Source organism: Odocoileus virginianus, chromosome 10 (genome assembly GCF_023699985.2).
Source record: "Odocoileus virginianus isolate 20LAN1187 ecotype Illinois chromosome 10, Ovbor_1.2, whole genome shotgun sequence".
Classification (NCBI taxonomy): Eukaryota; Metazoa; Chordata; class Mammalia; order Artiodactyla; family Cervidae; genus Odocoileus; species Odocoileus virginianus.
In genome coordinates this window covers 32,130,045-32,149,498 of record NC_069683.1, presented here as the reverse complement: position 1 = coordinate 32,149,498, position 19,454 = coordinate 32,130,045, and the positions used below count along the sequence as shown (strand labels likewise).

At 47.6% G+C, this 19,454-nt stretch overlaps 1 long non-coding RNA gene across 1 annotated transcript; it reads left to right on the top strand.

The window, feature by feature from the left end:
* Positions 1 to 2,127: 2,127 nt before the first annotated feature.
* Positions 2,128 to 6,196, top strand: LOC139037135 (uncharacterized). Its single transcript, XR_011489955.1, has 3 exons — positions 2,128 to 2,229; positions 5,022 to 5,146; positions 6,025 to 6,196. It is a non-coding gene; the product is annotated as an uncharacterized lncRNA (long non-coding RNA).
* The last annotated feature ends 13,258 nt before the right edge of the window (positions 6,197 to 19,454 follow it).

Sequence of the window (19,454 nt, the reverse complement as noted above, 5' to 3'; positions counted from 1 at the left end):
GAAGAGTGAGCATTCTAAATGCAAGTCTGATCATGCCTCCTGGTCCTGCGTAAACCCCTCAGAAGCACCACATTCTGCCTCAGGGCAGAATCTAAGCTGATTCCCTCTGTCCGAGTCCTGCCGGCCCCTCTAACCTCCTCCACTCCCAGGCTTCTCTCTGCCTCCTGCTCACGTCACCTTCAGCTCAACTTGTTCCCTTTCTTATCCATCCTCAGCCACACTCTTGTAAAAATTATACTCAGATTTTCAATGAGAGCTTAGGATAGTATTAGGAATCGTTGGGCTTCAATTTCAAATTCCCGAGCAGGAAATGATGCCTAGTTGCAAAACCAGGCACTTCTGATGGGACCCTGGAGCCCTTGGCCCCTGGGTCTGACAAACAGACAGAGAAAGACTTGTGGGGAGACTGTGAATGGCCCAGGAGGAAAGTGCAAAGATGAGTCCATTCTATCAACTCTGATGGCCCCCAGAGAATAGAAGACAGATTGTCAACTGAGAAGGCATCTCATACCCTGCCCATTGCATCACTGATGGCTCAGTGGGAGGAGGGGTCAGAGCTGGGTTCCCCAACTCTCAGTCTGCTGCTCTCTCCACTTTGACACATGCCTCGAAGCTCCAAAGCCAGTGCAGGAAGGCAGCACAAGTGTAGTGTGCAGACATGCTGCACACAGCAACTTCCAGGAGGGCGAGTATACGTGTGTGGCCACCTGGAACCAGAAACCACATCCCTCCACATCTCAGGAACTTCTTTCAGATGTCTTCTGTCCTGATTCAGGCAGAATGCAACTTTGCAGCTAGAGTCAAAGGGCATCTCAAAGCTGAGGCTCAGGCCAGCACTTTCCCAAGCACAGCATCCCTGGTGGCCCCCCCTCCTGCCCAAGCTCTCAGGTTTATACATTGGCCCATAGGAATGTGGACCAGGAAAAACCTTATCAACTGTAAGTGAAGCCAGCTTTCTCCAAGGAGGCCATTCTCACTTTATGGCTGGCTGTGGGGCCCAGCGGCACAACCCCCTGGGAGAGGACTGGGGAAGGACGGACAAAAGGAGTCATGGAACCTCGGGGCTGGATAGACTGCATCCCTCTAGGGTCACACCTCCTAGGGCCGGAAGCCCTTTGGAAGCTAAGCTGACCGACATGGAATTATAAAACCTCCATGGGTGCCTCCAGCATCAGGATGCTCATTCTTTCCAGAGCAGTCCCTCCACCTGCAGTCAGCAATTTCTTCTCCCCTTTAAGCCCAGACACACTTCCCCGTGATTCTCCTTCTGTCCAGCAGAGCCCCACAGAACATCCATCTCAGTACTTGGCCATTTCTGACCTCTTTTATATACATTAGCTCTTTTACTGGTGACCACATCCCTGAAAGGAGGGCGCTGTCATTGATTGCTTCCCAGGAGAGGAAACTGAGGCTCAGAGGGGAAGTGACTTGCCCAGTAAGTAGAAGAGCAGGCATGGGGTGACCAACTGCCAGACTGGGGGACTGGAGAGCGTGCAGCTCAGCAGGGCTAGGGAGCCTCAGCTGGGACCTGCTGCAGCAGAACGGCATGGGTGGGAGTGCTTCCCATGCATTTCATCTGGGACCCTCAGACCTCCCACTGGGACAGCATCAGGACACTGAGTGGTCAAGCCACCTAGGTCTGGACCATGACATGACTGCCTCAAGTCCAGATACAATTTGGTGTCCTGGCCAGCCCTTCAACATTGATCTTTCTGAAACATTTATTTAGCGCTTAGACAAACTGTGCACAGCTGGAGTGTTGGGCAGTGGGGACAAGTGTCCCTGGGCTCAGAGGCCCTGTTCAGCAAAACAAAAGCCCTTCAGTGAATTCGATCTGCCCCCTGCAGAAGGCTGGTTGGCCAGTATCCATGTTTTCCTGTCACAAACAGCTCATCACAGTCTTCCTTTAGCCACATGCCTTTCTTAACCCACTCCTGCCCGGGGAGGAGTTATTCTCTCCAGACACGTCCAGCAATGTTTTTAACTTCTTTTGAGACTGATGCATCAGGGACATTGTTAGGCATGTCTGCACTTATCTGTCCCTGCTTGGACAGGATTATAAGAGTGGGGCAAGACCAGCAGTGTTCTGTCCTGCAGTTACCACAGCAGTTACCATGGCAACTTCGAGGCACTCTTTGTGATGCCTGAAGGCTGAAGCAGGGTCCAGAGGGATGGAGTGGAGGCAGGGCACCAGGAAGGATGGCCCATGGTAGGGGCTCCCACTCAGAGGTAAGTTGAAACCTCCCCTACCTGAAGCAGTGGACAGTGAGAACTGAAGGGAGCAGGGGTGGGGGGCCCAACAGGAAGTGGGAGAGCAGGGCCAGGAGGTGGGGTGAGCTGAAGGAGGCACTCACCTGGGGTCCAAAATTTAAGAAGGTGCCCCCAAACCCAGTGATCAAGATAAATTATATTTAAATCAAAATGAATGCAAAAATATCCTGGATAAAATATCACAATTGTAAACAAAGACAGGGTCCTATAAAGCTGGAATTAGAGTGAGGCAAGTGAGGCCAAGTCCTGCTATCCATGGTTAGATCCTGTCATTTTTTTTTTTTTTAATTGGCTGTGCAGTCCGTGAAGTCTTAGTTCTGCAACTAAGGATTGAACCCAAGCCCCATGCAGTGGAAGCTTGGGATCCCAGTCACCGGACTGCCTGGGAACTCACTGGATTCTGTCTTTACTAAAATTTTTATTTTGTTCACTATGGATGTTTTTGCATTCCTTTTGGTTTTTAAAAATCATTGTGTTAAGATATTATCTGTGGTAAAGGCCTCAGTGCCTCACCCTAGTCTGGGGCCTGGAAGGGAGGAGAGACCCTACTGAAAACATCACCATGTGACAAGTCACCAGGAGACATGGGTTCACTAAACTGCAGGGATTCCTCTCAGCTCTGATAGAGCCAGATTCAGCTTTTACAAGAGTCTGCAGCATGAAGATTGCTCTCAGGGAGCACAGATGTCAGGCACATACATGGGTCCCCTACATTCGGGAGTGACAGTGACTCAGAGGTGGCCCCCATCTCTTGGCCTCTCTCAGGCTGGCTGCTAAGGAGAGTGGAGGGGAGGGGAGTGGAGGGGGCGGGCGGGGAAGAGGCTGGCAGTTTTGCAGGATGGGAGAAGGAATGGCAGATTAGCTGTAATTGCCTGAAGCTGAGAGGCTGTTGATAAATGTTACTAATAATCAACCTTCAGATCTGACACTAGCTCAGGCTGGGATTACTGTTTTGAATGGAAATCGAACCCAAACCAGTAATTACCCCGGTGAGCGATGCCAGTCTCACTCTGGAGCCTGTTCGAGGCAGGGAAACGGCACCTGCATGTCAGTGTCAGCCCTTTAGTTAGGGTATTCTGCAAGTAGCCCTTTCCCAAGAACACAAGCCTTGTGCTGGCCTGGCCTCCACTGATCCTGCAGGACACAGTCACTAGAAATACCCATTCTTCTTCCAAGAAACGTCCACCCAATATGCACAGCTTCTAAACAAAATCAGACCTCAGACCTCACTGGCACTGTCCATCCCCCTTGGGTTGGATCGGGTCCCTGTTGACATCTTCCTGAGCTGTCAGAAGCAGCTGCATGGTGGACAGGGGACCTCCCCAATACCGATGTAGCTCTCTAAGCCTCTGTCTGGGACCCCTAGGGGGGCCACACAATTGTTCCCTGTTAGACTGAATGGCTTTTGGAATGGGCTGAGCCAGGGCCAGGAGAGAGGGATGAGGCTGCCACAGGCGCTAGACCCCACCCCAGCCTGTCTCATCCCTCATAAGCTCATTCTTGCTCCCGGTGCCAGGCAAGAGCCAGGAAGTTGGCTCTCCCTGGATACAAGCAGCACTCTCTGGCCCTGGCCTGTATCTCCTCAGCATCCCTCATCCCATTTAGAGAACCCCTAGAATGCTGGCCCCACCCAGCACAGGGCAGAGGGGGACCAGCTCCCTCCCCAGGGCGCACTCGTGCCCAGGTCCTTCTCCCTCCCCTTCCACGCCACTCCATTCCCCCCTCCCTTGAATCCCCCGCACCTTTCCTTCCCAGCAGGCTAGCTGGATACTAAAGACGCACCAGACACACCACAGGGGTAAACAGTTATGGCAAGACTCTCTCTTGTTTGCATGTCATCTCCCACCAAACACCTTCTGCCCCTCCGCTGTGCCAGGCCCTGCAGCCCAGAGGAGAAAAAAATCAATCGCCCTCAAGCTGCCCTGCTGGGGAGGAGAAGTAGGTAGGTGATGTCAATCATCACAACTGCAGGTTGTCCCTGAAGGCCTCTCCCCACAACCCAAGTAAAACGCCCTGAACTACAACGTCTGGAGGTGTTGATGCGCTGCCTCAGGGGGCAGGCAAAGCAGGTCAGGCCTAGTAGGATTCCGAGTACGTGTGACCACACGGAGGCCGGAACTGGAAGGTGAGCAGAGGGCAAGAGGCAGCACACACAGGGCCCTCCCCAGAGGGCGCCAGTACCTCACGGGTGCCACCTACTGGCAGTGCGCAGGACTGCAGCTCCGTTTTCAGGCCCCGGCGTTTTCTCTCTGCTGTGTCCTTCCCCTAAAACAGACCCCTGAACTCAACTGTGCAAAGGAGAACCAAGGAAAAAGGCTTAGTTTTGTTTCTGAAGACTCAAGGCTTAGAGAAAAGAGGGCACAGGGGCCCCAGGTCTGCCATAGGGTAGCAGGCAGGGGCGGGGCCTTTTCTCTGGAGCTCCCTGACTCCTTCCAGGGCTTACCTGTGCCTTCTAATTACCTGCTCACTCAGGAGTGTCTCCGCACTGCACCGCTGGGGCCTGTCTGCCACCTGCTCCTGGCCTGGCCCACAGGAAGCCCCCACCCCAGAGCTGGCTGCCGTGATAGACGTGGGGGTCCCGGAGGCGCTGTGCTACCATCAGCTGACTTACCTCATTCCTGGGGCCTAGGAAGGGCTCACTTTCTGCTTGGGGTCAGGCACGGGTGCTGCAGGCACTCAACCCTTAGCTCTCAGATATCATATTGACTCTGGGATGCCTGTTGCCCCCTGTCATTTTCCTCTCTTGCCAGAGAAAGAAGCAGTGACGAGACATGAGGTGAATGGTCCCAACAGTAAAGTTCCCAGGTGTGCAGAGCACTCAGCCAGGGGTGAGCCAGATGTGTGGCGATGCAAGTGTTGGAGGCGAGGAAGACAGGTGTGGAGTGGGAAGGAGAGCCTGCCCTGGGGGACAGCTCAGAGGGGTAATGGTTTTCTTAAAGAGCCAGATAGTATGTACTTTAGGCTTGCAAGCCAAAAGTGTGCAACTCTGAGGTTGTAGCTGAAAGCAGCCACAGCTAATACGTAAACAAACAGGCATCCCTGGGCTCCATCAGACTAGTTACAAAACAGGCTGCCTGCCCGCTGACCATAGTTTGCACAAGTCAAAACTTGCTGCCCTCCAGAGAGGTGGTCCACTCTCCACCACCCAGGACTTGGCCCAGGATCAAGCTCATCCCCAAGGCTGCCAGCAAGTACAGATGCTCAATAGACTACCAGTCCACTGCTCCCCTGCCACCCAGGGGGAGGCCAGGGTGGTGTCACAAGGGTTAAGGAGCAGGGGCTGGAGTAGAGAAGGTCAGGGTGGTGAGACGCTTGGCCAACCCGAACCCCCAGGCTTCAGTCCTGCCCTCCTCTCCCCTCCGCCCAAGCACGCAACACTCACCTGCAGGGAGAGGCTCTCCGGAGCGGCAGCTACTCCCCCACCTTCCCCAGGGGGATCTCTCTCCCTCTAGCTGATGCCCCTCCAGCTCCTTCCCGAGTAGGAAACCCCCAAAGCCAGGCGGGGGTAGAGGACTGAACTGGCCCAAGGGCACGAAGCCGCCACCAGACAGATGACACCCCAGGGAGGGCGAGGTGGCCTGAGCGCGGAGGACCGGTAACCCGGCACCGGGCCCCACGGGCCTAGGAGCGGCCAGGCTGGAACCGACCCCAGCTCCGTGAGCGCGGGCCGGGCGGGAACCCACCCGGTCCCCGTCCCGGGACACAGCACCAGAGTCTGCGCCAGCCTCCCTACCCCGGCCTGGTATCCCGCAGGTGGCGTCTCGAGAAGCTCGCGAGTCACCAGCTCGCCCTGGGCGCTCCAGTTACACTAAAAGTGAGACCCAGCAAGATGGTATCGAGGCCGCGCGGAGGCAGCGCTGGCTCATCCAACATTGATGCGGCCACGGACTGCCCAGAGCCCCTCGAGGCGTGGAAGACGCAGGGTCCTGGCTCCGACTCCTTTGGGATTGGGTGGGGTGGGGTGGGGGTGGGGGTCCGCCCCCGGCCCCCACCGCCCACAGTCACACCTGCACCTTGATCTAAGCGGGCACCTGGGGCGGGGATGGTGGGGAGGGGAGCGGCTCAGTGGGTCCCGCGGGCGCTTCTACAGCCCACCAGCCCCGCAGAAAGTGCCCAGGCAAGGCGTGTCAGAGCAGGCTCCTGGCCCAACCATGCCTTGTCTTGGGCCAAGACAAAGGGCAATGGAACCGTCTTCCTCCACTTCCCAATCATCCCTACCAGAGGCAGGAGCCAAAGATGGTGGGAGGGAGGGGGAAGACCGGGAGGAAGCTGGCCAGTCCCACATAGAATCAGTCCTCCCCAGCACAGTACTTCCATTCACATCCAAGGAGAGCCACTCTCGGTGGTGACACATTCTTCCCCGAAAAGATGTACAACCTCATCAACAGGCACCATGGTGCACACACTCCCCAGCACGACAGGCACACACCCCAGATACATTCTTCCTGGTGCGCACACTCAGTTGCACGTGCAGGGAAACACGCTCACAGAAGCCTTCTCCCAGTGGAGCCCAACCCATCGCTGCATCTGCTCTCTGCCACTTGGTGTGGGAGAGGAGAGGACCCCACCCAGAACCTCCCACCCAGGACCAACTGGACTGGAGGGAGGGGCCTGGGCCTTCCTGGCCTGAGGGTGAGTTGGTCTGCAGTGCCAGCAAGGGCAGAGAGGAAGCACAGCCAAGCTGGGATGAAGTCTTTGCTGAGGAGGGGCACTTGGTCAGAATATAACCCTAGATCCACATTACCCTGCTGCAGGCCCTCCCTGATTGCAAAGGTTGCCTGACCTGCACTCTGCCCCTCATTCTAATGCTGCCTTCCACTGGGGTCTGTCTGGCCTGGTTCACCTTCAGAAGTCTGCCTCCATGGCAACAGCATGGGCAGGATGTTCCCTAAAGCATGACAGACCCATGCACACGCACACGCACACACACACACACACACACACACACACACACACAGGGTTTCTTTTGTTCATATTCACATTAGAAGACCAGATCATCTGCCTGAGACCTCAGAGGGCAGCTGATGGGGATGGAGGGCACACAGATGGACATCTCACCCAGGCACACGTTGGACCAGAATCTCCCAGAGGGGACCCGGGCTCAGCTGACATTTATCTATTGACAGGCCACCAATTTTGGCAGGATAAAGGAATTATCCCAAGGGCCCCAGGTTGGCAATTGTCCTCCAAACTGTGGGCATAGCAGGCTCTTCCTTCCTCCTCTGGTCACAGATATGTCTCTGTCTCAGGGTCTTTCTGCTTTTGCTTAAATGCATCCAATGATATTAGGGCTTCCCAGGTAGCTCAGTGGTAAAGAATCCACCTGCTGATGCAGGAGACCCAGGTTTGATCCCTGGGTTGGGAAGATCCCTTGGAGGAGGAAATTGGCAACCCACTCTAGTATTCTTGCCAAGGAAATTTCATGGAGAGAGAAACCTGGAGAGCTGTAGTCCTTGTAGTCCTTGCAAAGCGACTGAGCACACACTAAGTAGAAATAAATCCAGTAACCCTACCTGGGAAACCCCAGTGACTGATGACTTCAAACCTGAGTGGGAGTAAGTCCTAAAGTCCTCAAGAAGTCCTAGCCCTCAGCCATGACTGACTCTTCTCCCCACCCCCTAATCACCCTGAGCCTCAATCATTCCAACTACATGGGAGACAGACCATCCCACACTCACCACCCTCCTCCAGAGCGCTCCTCCACTGACCACTGGACCATCTCTCACCTTTGACCCACCCAGTCCAGCTCTCTCGATCTTGTACAGCTACAAATTCATCTTAAGAAGAAGAAGAAGCTATACGCTAAAAGCTCTGGAACAAAGCAGGTCTTCAGTCACCTACCTCTGGTGGCCACTGCAGCCTCCCCTGCCCAGCAACCCCTAAGCTGGCGCTGCCATGGCCAGGGTCACAATCCCAGCCCACCCTCTCCTCCTCTCTCCACCCCAGCCTTCCCAATCACAGAGCACACACTGAGGCCGTAGGCCATGTACTCACAGAACACCAGAACTATAAGAGTGCTTCAGTACCCAGTCCACCTCCTCCTTCTACAGGGGAAATAGGCCCAGAGAGCCAAGGGACTGGCCCAGAGACAGAATGGGAATGAATGGGGTGGACTCAAATCCTGGACTCCTGACTCCCTTAACAGTGCTGTGTGCAACACATCTTCATAAAACCATGTATAGACAGCAGAAGGATCCCACCCTTATTTTGGAATAAGCAGCCTGTGAACTCACAAGCTACAGGGATCAGCCCCCAGGCCTGGTCGGCCCTGCTCCGGCCCAGTCCCTTCTAGCTTCTCTGCTGATTCTGGCCCACCAGCATTGCGGACTGGGATTAACTGACTCATCCTTACAGATCCCTCTGCAGGGGTCTCTCAACAGTGATGGCACAGGTCCAGGTCCTCAAAGAGGGGTCTGTTTCCACGTCCTGATGTACTTGTGGATTCTCCACTGAGGCCCAGTGGTAAGGCCAAGCCCCAGTCCTTCTTGGGAAAGCTGAACCTTGTCACCCACACTTTAGGCACTGGCTAAGGTTCTTGACTCTCAAGTCCATCTGCCCCTGGCTCGGAGTTCCTACAGCTGTGTCCTCTCATCCAATTGGTTTCAACTGGTGCCCACTGGGTCTTCATTAGCCTCTGTAACCCCTGGACTACCTCCCTCCATGTACTCCTGACCCATCTCTGCCTCCTCCCTTTCCTGCCCTCTCTCCTCACAGAGCTTCTCCTGCCTGGGTCACCACACCTGTCCCTGTGGCTAGGAATGGCCCAACTTTCAGATTCCATTGGACAGAAAACTCCTGATTTTAGCAGAGAGCCCTGCTACATGCCAGTTCATAATGACAACAGCTAACACTTAAATAGCACTTGCTATGTGCCAGGCACTGTCCTAAGCACTCGGCATTTATTAAGCCTCCATACATTAACTCATTTAACCCTCACAACAACGCTATGAGATAAGTACTATTATTATGTCCATTTTGAAGATAAGGAAATGGAGGCTCACAACAGTTAAGGAGCTTTTCCAAGGTCCCTCAGGTACTGTGCAAGTGATCCAAACACTGTGAGGAAAAAGCCAAAGTTTAGAAACATCTAGACGTGGCTCTGACTTCCCCACCCCCATCCCACTCCCTCCCCACCAAAAGTATGTGGTTTTGTTGACATCAAGTTAGATTCAAGAACTGGGAGAGACTAATTTTTTTCCCTGTGACAGGAGGGCCTACTTTTTGAAAACAGAAGCACATATTTTGTTCATGTCATGTTCTCTCAGCATGGTAAAGTAAGCCTTAAATACAAAAAGGCTATTTTTCCAAGAATTTGGCTGCTTTCTCAAGTTGACAGAAACCTACCTGGGCAGAGTATCACCAGAAGCTTCATGCCCTTGTGGGAACCAAACAGCAAAGTATGCTGTGGCGACCCCAGCCAGTACGGTCCCTTGTCACCAATAATCTCTAGGCCAATTAAGTTAGGAAGTCCATTCTATCTAATCCTATAGTGGATATGAGTGTGGTCTATTTCTGCTAATCCACAGCCCACCTGAAAGGGAACACAAGCATTATCTCATCCGATTTTCACAAGACCCTTCACTATAAGAAAATCATCACCCCATTTTACAGATGGGGAAACTAAGACTAAAGAAGATTAAATATCTACTTGATAATACTTCTAAACTTTTCAACCTTTGTTTCTGTTATTTTCACAAGTGGCAGTATGATTTTTTATAATCAACCAAAACAAGAAGGATTTTCCCTTACTGTGCTCCATTTACACAGCTAGTAAGAGGTGGAGCTGCGACTTAAACCCAGGTCTGTCTAATACCAAAGCTCAAGTTCTGCCCCTTTTGTGCCATCTTAGTGAGCCAGTCCCTTAGGAGTCACAGCTCTTCCTAAAATGTTTAGAACAGATCATGTCTTGCTTCCCTTCCCTTGTCTCCTGTTCAAAACTTATAACAAAGCTGCAGTAATCAAAACAGTGAGGTATTGGCATAAGGATAGACATATAGATCAATGGAATAGAATTGAGGGTCCAGAAATAAATCCATATATCTATGATCAATCAATTTTTTTTAATTTTCAAAATTGAGATATGGTCAATTGATTTTTCACAAGAGTGCTAAGTCCATTCAATGGGGAAAGAACAGTTTCTTTAACAGATGTGCCAGAACAACTGGATTTCCAAAAGAAATGAGGTTGCACTCCCACCTCACATCATAAACAAAAAGTAACTCAAAATAAATCCATGACCTATGTAGAAACTCTAAAGCCACAAAACACTTAGAAGGAATCAGTGGTAAATCTTCGTGACCTTGGATTTGGCAATGGATTTTTAAATAAGACACCTAAAGCATAAACAAAAGAAAAAGGGATAAATTTAACTTTGTCCAAGTGAAAATCTGTTGTGCTTCAAAGAACATTATTTAAAAAAAGTGAACATTTGTACACTGTTGATGGTAATATAAATTGGTATAGCCATTGTGGAAAACAGAATGGAAATTCCTCAAAAAACTTGAAATAGAACTATCATATGATCTAGCAATCCAACTTTAGAGTATATCCAGAAAAAAATGAAATCTGGATCTCAAAGGGACATCTCCACCCCCATGTTCATTGCAGCATCATTCACAATAGCCGAGATATGAAAACAACTTAAATGTCTGTGGACCAACACATGGCTAACAATGTGAGATTTTATATCTATATCTATAGCTATAAGGGAATACTATTTGGTATTTAAAAAGAAGGAAATTCTGCCATTCGGGACAACATGGATAAATTCTGGAAGACATTATGCTAACTGAAATAAACCAGCACAGAAAGAAAAATACTGTATGGTATCACATATATTTCTCTAACACAGTCAAAGCCAGTGAAGCAGAGAGGAGAATGGTGATTGGAAGGGGCTGGAGGGATGGGGAAAATGAGAGCTGCTAGTTAAAGGGTACAAAGTTTCAGATACGCAAGAAGAACAAATCCTGAAGCTCTAATGTTCAGCATGGGGACTACATTTATCAACTCTGTGTTGAATTCTTAAATTTGCTAAAAGACTATATCTTAAGTGCTCTCACCACAAAAAAAGAAAAAGGAAAGAAAATGGTACCTATGTGAGGTGCAAGGTGATAGGTAATGTTAATTAGCTTGACTGTGGTCATCGTTTCACAATATAAATGTATATCAAAATATCACGTTGTACACCTGCGCTGAGCTCTGCTTAGCTGCTCAGTCGTGTGCAACCCTATGAACTGTAGCCCACTAGGCTCCTCTGTCCATGGGATCCTCCAGGCAATGGATTACCATACCCTTCTCCAGGGGATCTTCCTGACCTTGGTATCTAACCTGCTTCTCTTACGTCTCCTACATTGGCAGGTGGATTCTTTACCACAAGCGCCACCTGGGAAACCCCCACTCCTAGGTATATATCCAAAAGAACTGAAAACAGGGACTGGAATAAAATGTTGCACACCAGTGTTCACAGTAGCATTTTCACAGTAGCCAAAAGGTGGCAACAGCCCAAGTGTCCATTAACAGATTAATGGATAAACAAAATGCAGTATATCCATATAATGGAATGTTGTTCTGCCAAAAAAGGAATGAAGGGATTTCCCTGGTGGTTCTGTGGCTAAGGCTCCACACTCTCAATGCGGGGGGTCTGAGTTCAATACCCAGTCCAGGAGCTAGATTCCACATGCTGCAACTAAAGATCCTGCTTACTGCAGCTGAGACCAGGCACAGCCAAATAAATAATTTTTACAAAAATTTTGTTTAAAAAAAAAATGAAATCTCATACATGCTACAACATGGGTGAACCTTGAAAACATTATCCTAAGTGAACTAAGCCAGAGACAAAAGAAAAAATATTGTATGATTCCTCTTATATCCAATATCTACAATAGACAAATTGATAGAGACAGAAAGTAAGTTAGAGGTGCTGGGAGAAGAGGGTAATGAGGAGTTATTTGTTAATGAGCACACAGTTTTTGTTTGGGGGTGATGAACAGTTTCAGAAATCTATAGTGGTAATGGTTACACAAAATTGTGACTGTAACAGATGCTACTGAATTATACACTTGGGAATCGCCAAAATGGCTAATTTTATGTTACATACATTTTCTGTGTATGCTCAGTCACTTCGATGGGGTCCACGTCTGTGCGACCCCATGGACTGTAGCCCCCCAGGCTCCTCTGTCCGAAGGATTCTCCAGGCAAGAACACTGGAGTGGGTTGCCAGGTCCTCCTCTAGGGGCTCTTCCCGACTCAGGGTTCAAAGCCTCATCTCATGTCTCCTGCACTGGCAAGCAGGTTCTTTACCACTAGTGCCACCTGGGAAGCTCAAATTGATCTACAGTCCTAAACAAAATCCCAGTAGGCTTTTGTTTTGCTTTTGTAGAACTTGAATATCTCATTGTAAAATTAATGTGGAATTTTTCAAAAGGACCCAGAATAGCCAAAACCTTAAAAAAGAACATCCTGGTATCTCCAGGGCTTAGATGAGAGGCCATCTCCAAATCATCCTTTTCACATGGTTCTGACTCCACACTCTCCAAGAAACCACCGGAATTTATCTGCCTTGTAGCTTGATTCTGGGTTGGGGATGGGCCCCAGGCAGGACCACAAACACTGTAATAATTGGAAAGAAATCTTCACAACTGTGGAGTAATAGATGAGTACTGTAGTTTGAAAAAGAAGAAAAAAAAAAAGAACAAAGTTGAAGGTCCTCAATGACCTGATTTCAAGACTCATAAAGCTATAGCAATTAAGACAGTGTGGTACTGGCATCAATAAAGACAAGATCAGGCTTCCCTGGTGGCTCAGTGGTAAAGAATCCATGTGGCAATGCAGGAGACACGTGTTCGATCCCTGCTCAAGGAAGGTCCCACATGCTGCCAAGCAGCTAGGTCCATGGGCCACAACTATTGAGCCTGTGCTCTAGAACCTGGGAGTTACAACTACTGAGCCCATGCACTGCAACTACTGAAGCCTGTCGGTCCCACGGTCTGTGCTCCACACCAAGAGAAGCCTCTGCAGTGAGAAGCCCACACATTGTAACTAGAGAGTAGCCCCGCTCGCCGCGAACAAAGGAAAGCCCACGAAGCAACGAAGACCCAGAACAGCCCCAAAAATGAATAACTCACTAAATAAATAAATAATTGGTTTAAAAGACAGACAAGATCAACAGAACAGAGAATACAGAAATAAATATAGAGACACATGATAAAGGAGAAAAAAGTAGTCCTTCCAACAAATGGTGCTGGAACAACAGAATATTCATTTTAAAAAATGAACTTCCTACCATATACAAAAGTTAACTCAAAATGGAGCACAGATGCAAAATGTTAAACCTGAAACCAGGAAACTCTTAGGAGAAAACCTCTGTCACCTTGAGTGAGGCAATGATTTTTTAGATATGACACCAGAAGCACAATCCATAACAGCAGAAAGTGATAAATTGGACTGCGTTGAAAGTGAAAACTTCTGCTCTTCAAAATACATAAGAGAATGAAAAAAAAAAGCCATAGACTTGGAGAAAATATATGCAAGTCACATGTCTGATAAAGGAAGGTATCCAGAATATGCAAAGAACTCTCAAAATTCAACAATAAGGAAAAACCCAATTTAAAAAATGGGACCCCAAAGGAGATATATAGATGGCAAATAAGCACATGAAAAGATGTTCAGTAAATAAATGCAAATTAAAAATCATAATGAGATACTACTCCGACTCTTTGCGACGCATGGACTCTAGCCTACCAGGATCCTCAGTCCATGGGATTTTCCAGGCAAGAATACTGGAGTGGGTTGCCATTTCCTTCTTCAGAGGATCTTCCCAACCCAGGGATAGAACCCGGGTCTCCCGCATTGTAGGCAGATGCTTTACCGTCTGAGCTACCAGGGAAGCCCAACATACCTACTAGAATGGCTAAAATGAAAGAGACTGACCCTACAAAGTTTGTGAAAGGATGCAGAGGAATTGGGACTCTGCTTGTGGGGATGTAAAATGCTGCAACCACTTTGGAAAAGTTGCACAGTTTCTTAAAAAGTTAAATGTACACCTACCATATGATCCAACCAGGCTGTTTCTAGGTGTGTTTACCGCTGAGAAATAAAAACACATGTCCACACAAAGACTTATATAGTCAGAACCTTTAGTTGTAATAGCCAAAAAGTGGAAACAACCCAAGTGTTTACCATCAGATAATGGATAAACAAACTATGACATCTCCATATAATGGAATATTACTCAGCAACAAAAAGAAATGAACTACAGATCCATGTAAAACACAGAAGAATAACACAGTAACTATGTTGCATGAAAGAAACCAGACCAAAATAGAGTATATACTGAATGATTCCCATTATGCAAAATTCTAGGAAATACAAAGAAATCAGACCAGTAGTTCCCTAAGGATGGGTTGAGTAGGACTTGGTGGGGGAGGGGGAGTTGGAAGTAAGTAATTATAAAGAGATGGGCTTCCCAGGTGGTGCTAGTGGTAAAGAACCTGCTCATCAATGCAGGAGATGTAAGTGATGCAGGTTTGATTCATGGGTAGGGAAGCTCCCCTGGAGGAGGGCATGGCAACTCACTCCAGTATTCTTGCCTGGAGAATCCCATGGACAGAGGAGTCTGGTGGACTATATTCCATGGGGTTGCAAAGAGTCAAACACGACTGAAGTGACTGAGCATAGCACATTACAAAGAGGCACAAGGAAACACTGGCCTCTGTGCTGATCCTAAATAGACACCAGGCTCCTCCTTACTGCAGGACCTTTTTACTTGCTATTTCTCTTCCATGAAACATTTTTCCCCATTAGCCACACGATTCACTCTCTGGCTCTTATCAGGTCTCTGCTGAGACATCACCTTATCAGAAAGAGTTGGCCTGACCACACTAAATAGTACAGCATACTCACTACCACCCCAACCCCCATGTAGTCAGACTCTGTCCTTATCCTGCTTTATTTTTCTTCTTTACACTAACCAGATCATGTTTCACTTAGCACTGATACACACATATATAAACATAGACCAAAATATTATAATTATAATTATTTTATATATATATAATAGTTTGGTCTATGTCTATCTCCCCCCACTAGACAGTAAGAACTCTGGGACCAAGCACTTTGTTTTGTTCACTTCTCTGTCTCGCATGCCTAAAATATTGTCTGGCTTTTAGAAGATGCTCAATAAATACATATTAAATGAATGGGCCTACTCAAGAGGCAGGTACAATTATTATTATCTTCTTTGTAGATAGAAGTTGTCACTGCTTTAAAATTACATAACCAATAATTGAGGGAGCTGGGCTTCTAGGTCAGGTCACTTTGGACCCAAAATCCTAATTCTGAACAATTATACTACATAGTCTCAGAGTCTGGGAGGTCAAACTCACAAATAGATAATCATACAACTGTGCAATTAAAGTGACTTAATGTGAGAATACAAATCAATTCATTCCTTTTGGAGAAAAATCTGTCAACAATCCCCAAATCTGAAACTAACAACCCCTCTTCTAATCAAATAATCAATCATGAGAAAAAAATGTTATCTGGGACTTCCCTGGTGGCCCAGTGGCTAAGACTCCATATTTCCAGTGCAAGGGGCCTGGGTTCAATCCCTGGGCAGGGAACTAGATCCCATATGCCACAACTAAGAGTTTGCACACTGCAACTGAAGATCCCACATGCCATGAAGAAGATCAAAGACCCTGCGTACTGCAACTAAGACTGGACATAGCCAAGTAAACAAATAAATGAATATTTTTAAAGATATAAAATAAAAATAAAGTTTAAAAAATTGTTGTCTTAAAAAAGGATGTTTATCATGGAATGGTTTCTAACAGAAAGATGTGGAAACAATGAAAAAGTCCCCACAAGGGAGTGACTGAAGTACAGTAGAAGTGATGTGGAGGCAGGAAGTTACAGAAGATCAAGCTGGATGTAACCGATTTTTCTCAAAGGCAATATCATTTGCTTAGAGTCTGGGGACATGGAGAGAGGGTCAAGTGAGAGGAGTCTTGAGGAGGAGTCATCTTGCTTTTGAAAAGCTGTTGTGGGAAATGAGAGTGAAGGTAAACCAGGAGAAATGAAAAGATTGAGAGATGATGGAGATAGCCAAGCTGTGATGAAGATCATGAAAGTGAGGACAACCCGCATAGCTGTGTAGTTTATGTGATAGGGTTCTAGTGCCACCATAAGAAAGCGGGGGTAGAGATCCAGACAGGGCTAGGGTAGTGGTGAGCATGTGTGAGGAAATACCAAGTGATGGGAGTGAGTGATTCATGATCTTCCCATGGCTGGGAAGCTAAGAAGAAACGCCAGGAAAGGGTTGCAGAGAATATGCAGAGATGAGGCACTAAAGGACCCCATAGTATCATCCTAGAGAATGGGACGATCATGTGTATGATAGCAGAAGTCAAGCAATTCCAGGTATCAAGATCTAGGAATGTATCCTGTAAATAACTGAAGAGAAGCCTCTAGAATAGGAAGATCTGAAAATTGGCAGGAGTACTGGTTTAGTCATTGACATGGGCATTGAAAGCTCCAGGGATAATGACTGGAGCCTCAACAGATACAAGGTAGTCAGCCAAGTGCCAAGTTGTTGAGAACATATGGAGTTAATGATACTTTGTGCCAGTTATTTTGGATATATTGTCTCATTTTATCTTCCTAATAATCAGTTGTAGAGGTAAGGACAGACAGCTGAAATGACTAGACTTGGAAAGTTCAAGGTCAGTGTCGAAGTCCTGAGGTGTTCATTTGACTATCAGAGAATCTAAATAGAAAATACAGATTTATCAGGGAAGAGTCCAATTTTTAATATCTTGACTTAGTTGTGAGATGTAGAGATGTAAGGCATGTAGAGATGTAGGGCTAGACTCAACAAAAAGCCTGGGGTTGAAGAATTCCTTGGTGGTCCAGAGGTTAAGACTCTGCCTGCCAATGCAGGAAACACAGATTCGATCATTGGTTTGCGAAGATTCCACATGCTGTGAGGCAACGAAGCCTGTATGCCACAGCTACTAAGCCTGCACTCTAGAGCCCACAACCCACAACTACTGCATCCCTTAGAATCTGTGCTCTGCAACGAGAAGCCACTGCAATGAGAAGCCTATGCACTTGGACTTGTGAGTAGTCCCCACTTGCAGCAACTAGAGAAAGCCCTCACATAGCAATGAAAGACCTGGTGCAACAAAAAAATTATTCTTTTAAAAAATCTATTAAAAAGATTGGGGTTGAAGATATGGATTGCTATGTTAAAAGCATTGAGTTGATAACTGAGAATAGAATGAAATGGAACAGAATGGAAAAGAGGAGAGAGAGCTTTGGCCTGTGCTCACATTTAGAAGGTGGGAACAAGGGGAGGCAACAATTTTTAAAATGTAGGTTACATATTGTAACAAATGGCCTTGAATTCTTTGCAGCTCTTCCCTTGAGAGTGAGGCTTATTTCTCTACCCTTTGACTTATTTTGGCCAGTAACAGTGTGGCAAAGTGACGTTCTAAACCTAGGCCCCAAGAGGCCTTACAGCTTCTTTTCTAGCACTGGGAACCCTTCTAGTAGTATGTAAGGAAACCTGAGTTAGCCTGTTTGAAGGAGAGAGGCCCCAGGTGGACTAGCCTTCACAGCTAAGGCACCAAACATGTGAGCCAGTGTAGTCAAAAAAAGCTGAGTTTGGCCCAGACCACAAAAACTGCTGAACTGCCCAGCCCAAATTGCTAATTCACAAAATCTTGAGCTAACTCAGTTACTATCCTAAGCCATTAAGTTTAGCAGTGATGTGTTACAGCAATGGATAACTGATACATAAATGGCCTCAGAAGCCAAGGGGAGGGAATGCCCTGGTGGTCCAGTGGTTAGGGCTCAGCACTTCCCCAGTTGTGGGCCCAGGTTCAATCCCTAGTCAGGGAACTAAGATACAGCAAGCTGCATGGACATGGTCCAAAAAAAAAAAAAAAAAAAATCCAAAAAACAAAACCAAACAAACAAAAAAGGAGAAGCAAAGGGGGAAAACAGCTTATATGAATAGGTTACACACAGCACAGAGGTCAACTTCAATGGGAATGTGATGGAGAGTACCTTCCCAGGTTCAAAGATGTGGTGGGGACAGAGGCTAGAACAGGGTTGGAAAGTGAGGGTTAACTGTTAGCAGTGGTTTTCTCCTAGGAGTTGGGGGTGGGGGCCTACAGAATCACTGAACTTCACTTTTAATATCTATGTACTATCTGCATTTGTTGATTGTGTAATCTTTTAACAGCTTTTTTGAGGATTGAATAACTTCTTTGAATAATTCAATTCTTATGTTTTGAAAACTAAGTAGTAACTAGAAAATGGAAATGGGTGGTATATATCAGTGGTTTCAGCTGTACCAGAATCATCTGGGAAGGTTTACCCAAGTATTGATTCCAAGGGCCCATACCTGGGCATTCAGATTCAGTTCCTTTGGACAAGGGCCAGGGAACCTGTTTTCTTCACACAGCTCCCCAGGTGTCATGGTTGTCAGAGTGAGAAGAAAAGAGTTCTGAGGACAGGATCCCTGGAAATATTTTAATGTGGGGGGCCTATAAAGGAGAATAATGATTTTCAAACTGAGTTTCTGTGGAAAACCAGGGCTCCCAAGAGACATTTACAATACATGCGTGTTCAGTCGTTATATTCATGTCCAACTTTTTGCGACCAGGGATTGAACCTGCATCTGTCTCCTGCACTGGCAGGCAAGTTCTTTACCACTAGCGCCACCTGGGAAGCCCACAGGAGATGTTTACAATATTTATTAATAAAACAGCAATGAAAGTTGCTTAGTCGCATCCGACTCTTGGCGACTCCATGGGGTGTAGCCCAACAGGCTCCTCTGTCCATGGGATTCCCCAGGCAAGAATACTGGAGTGGGTTGCCATTTCCTTCTCCAGGGGATCTTCCTGACCAACAGGTCAAACCTGGGTCTCCTATATTGCAGGCAGATTCTTTACCATTTGAGCTACAGGGGGTTCCCAGCAATAGGTACCACTTATTACTACGTCCCAGGCAGAATGCTAAGGCCTTTATGTTTATTAATCCATCTAGTTCATGATATTTCTCTATTTTACAGATGAAGGAACACGTTCAGAGAGGAAAAATAATGTGTTTAAGCTTAGCTAGGTGGAGTCAGAATTTGAATTCAGGCTCTGTAATTCTAGAGACTAGCTGCTTTTGTT